We start from the raw sequence: 10329 nt of genomic DNA, 5'->3' as shown, positions 1-10329 counted from the left end.
CTTGAGTTTCTGATTAAGTAGATTTGCAGAAGCACAAGAATTTTCATTTCTAACAAATTCACACATGATTGTTGATACTGTTGGTTTGGGGGTCATATTTTAAGAACTAGCAGGTTCGGAGTCTCCCCATCTGTACTCATGGGCTTCTAATGGGGATTGTGAACAGTCCACCTGCTATTCCAGCTTTCACAATCTGGCCTGAAACCCTTAGAAAGTTTATAAGAAACCACCCATTGGGACACCAATAATAAAGATCAATTTTTACTAGTAAATTTCCTACAAAGGGTTTATTTTCCATGGTTTGGTTCCTAAAATTTCCTATTGAGTTGAGTCAAAATTGACAAGGTTTCTAGATTGCTTTAAACACTGTCTTGTTCATTTTAAGGGTCAGCTTCAGTTAGGATTGAACCACTGTCTTTTATACCCTTAAATATTTTGAATCTGATTCAGACCAAGTCATTTTCTGCCATGCTTAAACAGTGAGGGAGAGTCCACAGTCCATTCTGTGGCTGAATAGCTTTTTCCAAAGTGAACCCTAAACCCACCTCCCCACTGGTGCTGGTTCTCCCCTTTGGAGCATCACAGACCAAGTCTTTACCTTCTGCTGCTTAGAGATTGTTTCAATATCCAAAGGGAGCTGTCAGCACCCCACTGTCCCCCAGACACATCAATCTATCTCTCTCCTGTCTAGAAGTATCACCTCTGGTTATGTCTTTATCTCAGCTGTGACTGTATGACTTCACCTCAGCTGTCTCTGAGCTCATAGGGGCTTGGAGTAAACTCAAACTGAGGCTAAGTTTTGTTTTATCAATCCGAAAATATTTACCGAGTACTTCCTACATGCCAAGCACCATGGAAGTTTCAGTTAGAGATGAGGAAAAAACATTCTCTGCCTCAGTCTTCATGGGGTTCACATTCTCGTGGGGAAAAAATGAGTCTGTTGTATACTGACCTTCTTGACCTTCTATTCTCTCTTGCAGAATGTGTTGAATTTTTCTATACCTTTACCATCTTAAAATTAAATTTCTCCCCACATTTGAGCCTTATTTTACCTGGATGTTGAAGGCTATGTAACGTGAGCTCCCTCATTTACTTATTCAACACTTGCGTATTGAGCTACATTGAGATTCATTCAGGAGTATAGTGAAATAGAAGATCGCTGGAGGAATCCTTCAAGAACTTCAGAGCATGGTAGTCGAGGTGAACTACAAAACTGTGATGGTTTTAAAACATGATCCCAAAATTCTTTGACATTCCCACCAGCAAGAGTTTGGCTAGGGGGGTGGTCTATGTCCCCTCCCCTTGACCCTTGAAAGGCGTGTGACGCTTCAACCAAAAGAGTACAGTGGGAGAGTTTTCTATGTCCGCCAAATCTGTGTCATAAAAACCAATGCAGTTTTCACCTTGTTCACTGAAACATTCATGCTGTAAACTACAAGTCCCATATGAGAAGCCTGACTACCCTGCGGCTGCCATATTGTGAGCAAGTCCAGGCTGCGTGTTAAATACCTGTGTGGGTATTTCAGCTGAGGTTGTCCCAGCTGAGATCCTAGTTTGTGGTCAGCATCAGCTGCCAGTCATGTAAGTGAAGACGGCTCCAGATTATTCCAGCCCTCAGGGAACAGAGCCTTCTCAGCTGAGTCCAGACAACTTGGAACAAAGACAGATCATTCCCACAGAATCTAAGTTGTTTCATTGCACTAAGTTTTGGATAGTCTATTATGCCATAATAGTAACCAAAACAGAAACACATAACCGGGTCTGTACTCGCTGGTTCTCATCCCTGTAAACTAGGATCAGAGCTTTTCCACATCTTTTCTGAATCTCTGTCCCCACTCCTTTTCTGTTTCTGTATCTGATACCCTGTAATCAACCCACCCCTCTCTCTTACTCTCTCCCCACCAGCCATCTTCATCTTCAAATACACCTAGTTCTCCCCGAAATTTGTCAGACCCCATTGCCTCTTTCAGCCTTTGCCAGAGGAGGTGGTGAATGTCACAGGAACAGAACACAGAGTAAATCATGTTATAATTATGCACCTATAAGAGCCTACCCACTGCAAAAAGATGTCCAAGTCCCAGTGGATGACCTGCTTGTCTCAAACAGCATTTGTAAAGCCATTTTTACAGTTCCATGGAGAAATGACTCGGTCCTATTCATCAAACAAATGATCATGAGGTAATTTAGAGACCCTATGATTCTTACTTAACTTCCAATATTCTGTCTGGGAAAACCGAAATGAATAGCCCCTTGTGAGGGCGGGAATCTGACTGACAACTTTGTGTTCTGAGTCAGGACACTTTCAATCCTGCACTCAGATTAAATCTCTGCAATAACCATAATGTCATCCAAACCACCATTTTTTTCCTTTTGTTTTCCGAGCATACAACACTAATGACCTTAGTACTCAACAGAAGATGAGAAAGCTTATATTAAAACAAGATCCCCTCTGGAAACTTGCTAGCATGCTAGCTGAAACCTGGGGACCCTACAGTTACCACTGGCCAGTCAGTGAAGAAACTATGATTCGTTGTCAGGAAGCCGTGGGAGTGATTCAGCAAGAGGGAAGCAGTGCTAGAAATACTTGCATTCACACAGTTGGAGTCCTGGTCAGAATGTGAGAGAAGGGACCCCAGCGAAGCCTCTGGAAGGCTTGGCTGCTCAGAGAACTGTGATTCCACGAGAAGGGCAGGACCACGGTGGATGAGCTCCCCCTCCCCCAACATACAACACGAGTGGCTGCCGACTAACCTGCATTGGTTTCAAGAGGAGACAAAAATCATGCCAATGTTGGCAGTTTTAGTAACAGAGAAAAGCCTGAGAAGAGCTTAAAGGCCAGGTGGCAAACACAGAAACAAACAAACCAACAAAAAACCAATGTCTGCAACAGGCAGAAAAGGACCAAATTTATCAGCTCTCATGGATGTAGAAGTCTGACTCCTGGTGGTGTGCAAACCCACAAGGTTCGTGCAGATCTATGCGCTGTCTTGATCGTGGTTGTGGTTTCACCAGCATATGTGTAACTCAAAATTGGTCAAATTGTACACTATAAATATGTGCAGCTTTTCATGTAACAAACATACCTCAATAAAGTCATGAAAAAGAAAAAAACACAGATCTGAACAAAAAAAAGAACTTGTTTATTGGAGGTCCTTTCTGCATCTCGAGATCTAAATGCACACAGTCCCTCTCTCTTGATGGCTCCTGAGGGTACCACTCAGTCCTAGGGAAAGGTGGAATAAAATTAGCACCCGGTCCATCTCAATCTTTCCTCCAAAGCCATTAGACAGGATTTTTCTTAAAGAAAGAGATTCTTTGTCTCTTTGACATTTGGTTGAAACATTGAAAATAAAGTATACGTAGCAGAGAGTGCCTGGCATATTCAATTCTCCATGTCTGTCAGGAAAGAAAGACAGGTACCTCACTGTAGAGTGTGATTTATAGCAACAAGAACATGAGAAAGTGTGTTTTCTTGTTGAAGTCAAAGGCGTCTTCCAATTATCGGAAAACAGGGCTTGTTTTTGAAGAGTTGGGAACAGGATGTGATGGTAGCAAACACCATGTACCTGTGAGGAGTGGAAGACAGTGTTTTGGGAGTGGTGGCTGCTCTGTAGTTTTACAAACCAGAAGGACTGTCACAGACAAGTCGCAGCACAGAAAAGAGCATGAGAGCATTGCAGTTCCCACCTTTGGTCCAGACTAAGCGTCCAAGCAGACCACCATGCTTTTCCTTAAACCAAAGATAAAGCACCTTAGGTTTGAACAGAGCTATTTTTTCATGTGTAAATCTCCTCACTCAATTAGTTCATTTATAAGCACTTACTGAACTGTCTGTCAGGTGTCAAGAACATAGACGAGACAATGGAGATAAACAGAACACATCCTTGACAACTTAGAACTCAGATCTCACTAGGGAGACAGAAGAATCAGCAATTACAAGATGACTTACCAGTGGTGAAGCAGAGATATGTGTAAGGCTCACTAGGAGAAATGACTGTCGCTGGAGAAATCCAAAAGTGCTTGGCACGAAAGAGGACCATTGACCATTGACTCAAGGATGAGTCAAAACTGGAAGAACAAAGCAGATATACTGATATGTTCTTGGCAGAGGAAAGAGCACTGGGTTAACATACGTGTTATGCTAGAAGCTTATGTGTGGGTTATGTGTTTGTGGATTAACACGAAACAAGGGAAAATGTGATGAACACCAGGGAGTTCTGTCTGTCGAGGATAACACAGGTGGGAGCAGCTTTGGTGAGCGAGAAGTTCCCTTTTGACGGGGAGGGGAGCAGTACCTGAAAGGGCAATGGAGAATTGCAAGAGCAACCACACAGGTAGGCCAGGGCATGGGCAGTTGCACCAGTTGATGGGCTGGAGACGGCAGCCCATACTCCATTGTCCTGTGGACCAATATGGCTCACACAGATGTGGTGAGCCCTGGAATGGGACCACTTACCAACAAATGCCCAGCTCAGTGGCTTTATCCAGAAAAGACACTGCCCATTCATGAAATTGCCCTTCTGCTGTTGTCTATAGTTGGAGGTCTCAAGTCCTCAGGCTACCCTCCAGCTTAAGACCTCAATGAGATGATTGCAGAAGAATCTACTTATCCCGTTTGGCGAACAAATTCTAGACACAGATAGAAGCTTTATTGTTCTAAGATGAAAAAATAGAAACAAAATAATATGGGACCTCTGAAAAGATCCTAAACACAGATGGATAGTATAATACTTACAAAGCAATAGAAGAACATTTTTTTGAAAGATTTACTGCAGGAAATAGACATAAATTTTAGACATTTGTCTTGTATTGTCAACAATATTAAAACAAAAGACAACACAGTGAGATCAAAAGGCAGCTGCTAAGAGAGAGTTATAAAAAGGGAACTCAATGAGATAAGCAGAGAACATTACTTTCAAATATGTGAAAAGAGATTTTTTTTAAGGCATAAAAAAAAAGAATCAACAGTGCAAAAAAAATCACATTAGTAAGGTGGAGGACAGTTCTGAAGAACTCACTCAGAATCAAGAGGAAAAGGAAAAATAAAAATATAAAAAGGGACGATGCCGCAAATAGGTAGCCAAAAACAGATCCAAAATACGGATTCATGGTATATTTGATGGAAGAAATAAGACAAATAGAGTGGAAGCAAATACCAATGATTAAATAAAAGAATGAATCTTAAACTGAAGACCTGAGCTGCAGATCAAAAGATCAACGGATATTAGAGGTCCCACCAGATACAGATATGTCGTAAACTTAAGGGCGAAATAAGACAGATTTAACAGGTGACCTACCTTCCTATTTTCTAAAATCAGACCACCTTCTAAATTTTCCAATGAAACATTAATGCCAGCGGTTATCAGCAAAGTTATGGTGGAGAAGAGGGAAACCAAAATATTCTTGATGTACCTGTTTTAGTTAAGATGCTTCTTATTAAGAGACAAAAGCCCTGAGGAGGAGGAGCGAAGTGCTACGACTGGCAGTCTCAGCGCCATCCCACAGAACAGGAGGGAAGCTCCCCGAAGGTCTAGGGACGAAGGAGACAGGAAGTCAGGCCAGAAAGCTCACCCCCATACCCACTGCATTCCACTGTGTTCTACCCCGTGACCTCACACTCAAGTGCCCTTCTCCTTTGTGTGCACCTCCCCCAGCTGCTCCTAACATGATGCTACAATCCAGATAAAATCAGTTCACCCACACACCTTTTCTCCACAGGAAGACACTCAGCATCTCCCCCGGTTACTGCAGCCGTCTGCAAGTCCAGCATCTCTGGAAGATGTGCATTTCTCCCTATGAAGGCCGTATGTGCCTCCTCCAAAATCCTGCAGCCTCAGGCTAAAACGACAGATTTTGTCACTCCTAACAAGCTTAATGTTACTGTGATGGAGAGAAGGTAGGATTTACGCAGTAGTAACTAACGTAGAAAAGGGAAGGGGGGAAATTGACCTCAGTGGTCACTGGGCCGTAACAGCACCGGCTGGTGAGAAGCGCAGAGGTCTCGAGCCCAGTAGTGGCACGAGCAGGCTTCTCCGTCAGTAAATTGGATGGCCCGCTTTCTGCCCACTTCGGCATCATCTTCACACCACAGCTGAGATGGGTACAAAGGAGGATTGGCGACAACACCCACTGAGCAGACCTCTGCCCCTCGGGCAGGTGACACGGGCTGGGAGTTTTACGGGGGCTGAACAAACACAGGTCCCGCTTAGCCAGGCTTGGCGTTTCTCTCATTATCATTCCCTTGAAACCTAGTTAAAAGAATTTTATGATAAATGTCATTTCTGAAACTCTGTATAACTAACACTCATCTTAGTGAATGCTGTGGTCTCTGAATGCAGACCCTACCCATGGTGTTTCTGGCGCTTTGGAACAGACCCGTGCCATCATCCCATAAAGACTTGGAGCCGGAACTTGCGGACTCATGGCTGCTGCATCTGACCGTCGCCAACTGCCGAGGCAGAACTAATGTGCTCTTGTTCCACGTGTAAAGGGAAGGTTTTAACTCTGACAAAGAATACACAGCAGAAGGCATTTGGGAGGGACTTGGTGGACCTTCAAGTGTTGTGATCTTATATCTCAATAAGTTTCTGTGCAGGCAGCTTCTCATATGGGCCCTGACGGTCACAATTTCCTGATATTCACACCTGTCCACTGAGCCTGGCCTGAACTTCCTGAGTGGCATCTAAGAGATTAGGTGATAAAGGACTGTGTCCTCTGTTTTGGGCACTTTCTCTCTTGCTTTCACCCTGGGGGAAGCCGGCTGCCATGTTTTGAGTCAACCCAGTAGAGAGGTCCATGTTGCCTGCCAATCACATGAGACAGCTTGGAAGCAAATGCCCCCTCGACCCCAAGTCAAGCCTTCAGATGAGACCACGGCCCCAGCCAACACCTTGACTGTAGCCTTGTGAAAGCCTCTTAAGTCAGAGGCAGTGAGCTATGCTGCCCTGGAATTATTACCTCACAGGAAAGGAGAGAGAATAAATGTGTGTTGTTTTAAGCTGCTAACTTTTGGGGCGATTCATTATGCAATAATAGGTAATTAAAGTAATCTCTCACCCTCCTGCCCTGCCCTGCCTTGCATTAATTTGAGTTGGGTGCAAAGAATTTGTCAGGGAGTATGAAGATGTAAATGGCCACTGTCTTAGATAGCTGACCCCAGCATATGGGGCCTTTCCTGCTTACGGGTAGGTACTTGGGACTAAAACTTGATCCTTTGTTAAGAAAATTTACTAGTCTACTGAAAACAAACCCCAAACCCAAAGCCCCAAACCCAAATCCAACATTCTGACATCCTTCTAAAGCTCCAATCACAATAGGCACTTGGACCAAATCCTAAAACAGGAAGAGCTTCGGCTCCACAGGTAACAATTTAACCAGTTGTTACACTGCTGCATAAGAAATATTGCCAAATTCCCAGCCAGGACTAGGGGTATCTTCACCATCTAAAACACCACATCAGCGTAGCCAGTTCCCCATCAGGGTTCTGTACCACACTTAGACCAGCCTAAAGAAAAAAGAAAGAGAGAGAATGTATCCACTGAGATAAGTGGGAAATGCTGTGGATAAATCTCTGAGCACAGTTAAATTCAGAGGCTTCAGGGATCACATCGGACATCAGAATTCTATATCCATCTCTCACCTCGACTCCACTTGCTTTTAACAGAGTCTCACCACATAGCAGTCACAGCGTCTCCTGGCTGCCCCATCTAACATGCTTCTCAGTATAACAATCTCGGGGGAAATAGAATTTCACTCCTTCAGTAACCCCCTAGCAGTCCCTGTGGTCAAGGTTGGGATTCTCATAAAGACATAACAAGAGATATTCCCTTGACAGAGGGGGTTGTAAAGCCTGGCAGGCAGGCAGAAATGGTACACTCCACTTCTCTCTCACTGCCCAAGTGTGCTTCCCAGACCAGCAGCGTCGGAAGTGGAAATGCAGCACCGCAGCCTCCCCCCAGACCTTCTCGAGCAGCCTCTGCATTTAACAAGTTCCCCAGGTGATTCGCATGCACCCCACAGTCCAGAAGCGCTGCATTAGTAACACCCAAGTGGCCCCCCAGGCGAGAATGCAATGGAAAACGTTTAAATGTCAGACTTAGAAAGTATAATACCATCCATCCGCCCTGAAAGGTGGCGTTCAGAGGCGTCCAGCCCTCTGAGAGAGACACAGTGAACCCAAGCATGGAGATGCTGAGATTTAAAAGGACAAACCACGAGCATTCAAACTATTTAAAACACAATTATGAGTAACAGGACATCTGGGTTGAGCTGCAGGTCTGCTCTCTGAGCCTCAATTTCCTCATTTCTGAAAGAAGATGTTTCTTCAGAGGTGCTCAGCCCCAGCTGCACGTTAGAATCAACTGGGAAGGCTTACAAATACCACTGCCAGGCTCCATCCAAACCAGCTGAACCAGAATCTCAGTGAGGAGGCCCGGACTGCCTTCGTTTAGAACTTCCAGGTGGTTCTAATAAGGGTTCAGGTTTTCATCGAAGTCACAGCCAGGGCGAAGTCGCAGAAAAGGCTAACGTCTAGCTCATGCATGGTCTTTACGACAACATCCTGGGTTTCATCCCTACGTTACAGCTGGTGTTTACGACTGCGTGGAAGGGTGGGATCTTTTCCCCTTTTGAATCCTTCATGTTCTTCAAGGAGCTGATGTCACACTGAAGGTCCGAGCTTCTCCCCTCAGGCTCTCAGTGGGCTTCTGCATGCACATTTTGGGGTGGAAGCTGAGCCCTTTCTCTAGTCTGAGAGTTGGGTGGCATCAAGGTGGCAAAGGAAAGAGGAAGGTGCTCCAGATAAAAAGGAAGAATTGGCAGTTCTCTGGAGGTGAGCATGGAGAGACAATCCAGAAAGGAGTAGAGGTCAGAACAGAAATGAGGGAAAGCAAAGACAGCAAAGCAATCCATGAGGTGACTGCTCTACAGAAGCCCGCATTTTATTACAATATACAACGTGGCTGGTGTGAGTGGATATTCTGTGGAGACCAAAAAGGGGCTCACATTTATGAAGATGAGGATTTCAATCCAACAGAGGTAGCATCTACAGATAACATTATTGAACTTAGAGGAGCCTAAGCCAGGACCTGCAGAAGCACTCTGGGAGGAGAGCAAAACTAATGGATGTCCATGGTAATTGCACCCAGATGTCCAAGGGCAGTGGCTCTCCAAGTGACAACTGCTTGTATCTTGCTTCCTCTCTGAATAAACTCATCTTGGCTCTACATAGCTCTCTTTATACTGTCATTCCTTCTTTCATGTGGGAGCCACTGATATGAGCTGGGGACACAGTGGAAAGAAAATAGACAGGTCACAGGGATTAATGTCCAGTGTTGAGGATAGATACTAAGTTTATAATTGTAAACTGAGGTCAGAGCTATGAAGGGAAGAAATGTGGCTCTATGAGAACAGATGAGAAGGGAATTCATGATGGAAAAGGTGGTCGGAGAAGGTCTTCGTGAGAGTAAGATGTTTGAGTTGAGATCAGAGTAAGAGGGGAAGGGTGCGTCCATGCCAGAGTTCAGTCTTCAGCACAAGATTAACAGGAAGCTATTGAACATTTCCAGGCAGAGGGTGAAGAAAAATCGCCGTGCAGTGTGGAGAAAAGGTTGAGGGGCTCCGAGCAGATGTGGCAAGACTAAGCACAAGGCTCTTCCCATAGTCCAGCCAGAGTGATGACTTGAATCCCAGCAACAGCAGTGGGGATGGAAAGATGTTACCTGGAGACTTAGCAGGTCAAATTGGCAGGACTTGGTGCTAGATTCAGTGTGAGGAGTGAAAGAGAATGAGGTTTCCTGAGTGTCTGGCTAGTGCCACAGGGTGGATGGCACTGCAACTCAGAGGCAGAGTATGAACCTAACATCAGATTATTCCCCTCTCCTGTTGTGCTGTTTCCATTTAGAGGTTCCAAGGAAGCAAGCCAGCTAGTAAGAAGGCCAGCAGATCAGATGGAGGAAGGAGACTCTCATGAGCTCCATTTTGCCCTGTGGCTGCACATCCCACCTCTCAGGTAGCTCCTGACTTACACCCCCCGTCTCCTGTCGTCTGAGATAAGGACAATGATGCTCTTCCTGAGGGATTCCCTCGGAAACTCTTCAGAATTTCTAGGTGACCAAAGAGAGGCCCTCATTCTGCTCAGCCACAGCTTAGACTGTGATGGTTTGAAGGTCAGGTCCATACCCTCTGGGAGGTACAAGTACTTGTTTATGGGATAAACCTTCTAGCCTGTTAACTACATAATTGTCCTCTTGCCTTCTGAAATATGGTCCAGCAGAGAAGGAGGAACCAGTATGCCAGCCTCTCCATCTCACTTTTAAGGGCATTGAAGTC

The 10329-nt window shown here is 44.9% G+C and overlaps 2 long non-coding RNA genes across 2 annotated transcripts; one reads left to right on the top strand and one right to left on the bottom strand.

Annotated features, from left to right (window-relative positions):
* Positions 1–3119: 3119 nt before the first annotated feature.
* On the bottom strand, positions 3120–5503 carry LOC140686480 (uncharacterized). Its single transcript, XR_012060334.1, has 2 exons — positions 5413–5503; positions 3120–3223 (listed from the first exon to the last, which is right to left on the bottom strand). It is a non-coding gene; the product is annotated as an uncharacterized lncRNA (long non-coding RNA).
* LOC140686479 (uncharacterized) lies at positions 5463–9228 on the top strand. The gene is made up of 2 exons (XR_012060333.1): positions 5463–5896; positions 6339–9228. It is a non-coding gene; the product is annotated as an uncharacterized lncRNA (long non-coding RNA).
* Positions 9229–10329: the final 1101 nt, after the last annotated feature.

The sequence above is a fragment of the Vicugna pacos genome, chromosome 16 (assembly GCF_048564905.1).
Source record: "Vicugna pacos chromosome 16, VicPac4, whole genome shotgun sequence".
Lineage (NCBI taxonomy): Eukaryota > Metazoa > Chordata > Mammalia > Artiodactyla > Camelidae > Vicugna > Vicugna pacos.
Note: the sequence above shows the minus strand (reverse complement) of the source record. Positions and strands in the feature narration are given on the sequence as shown.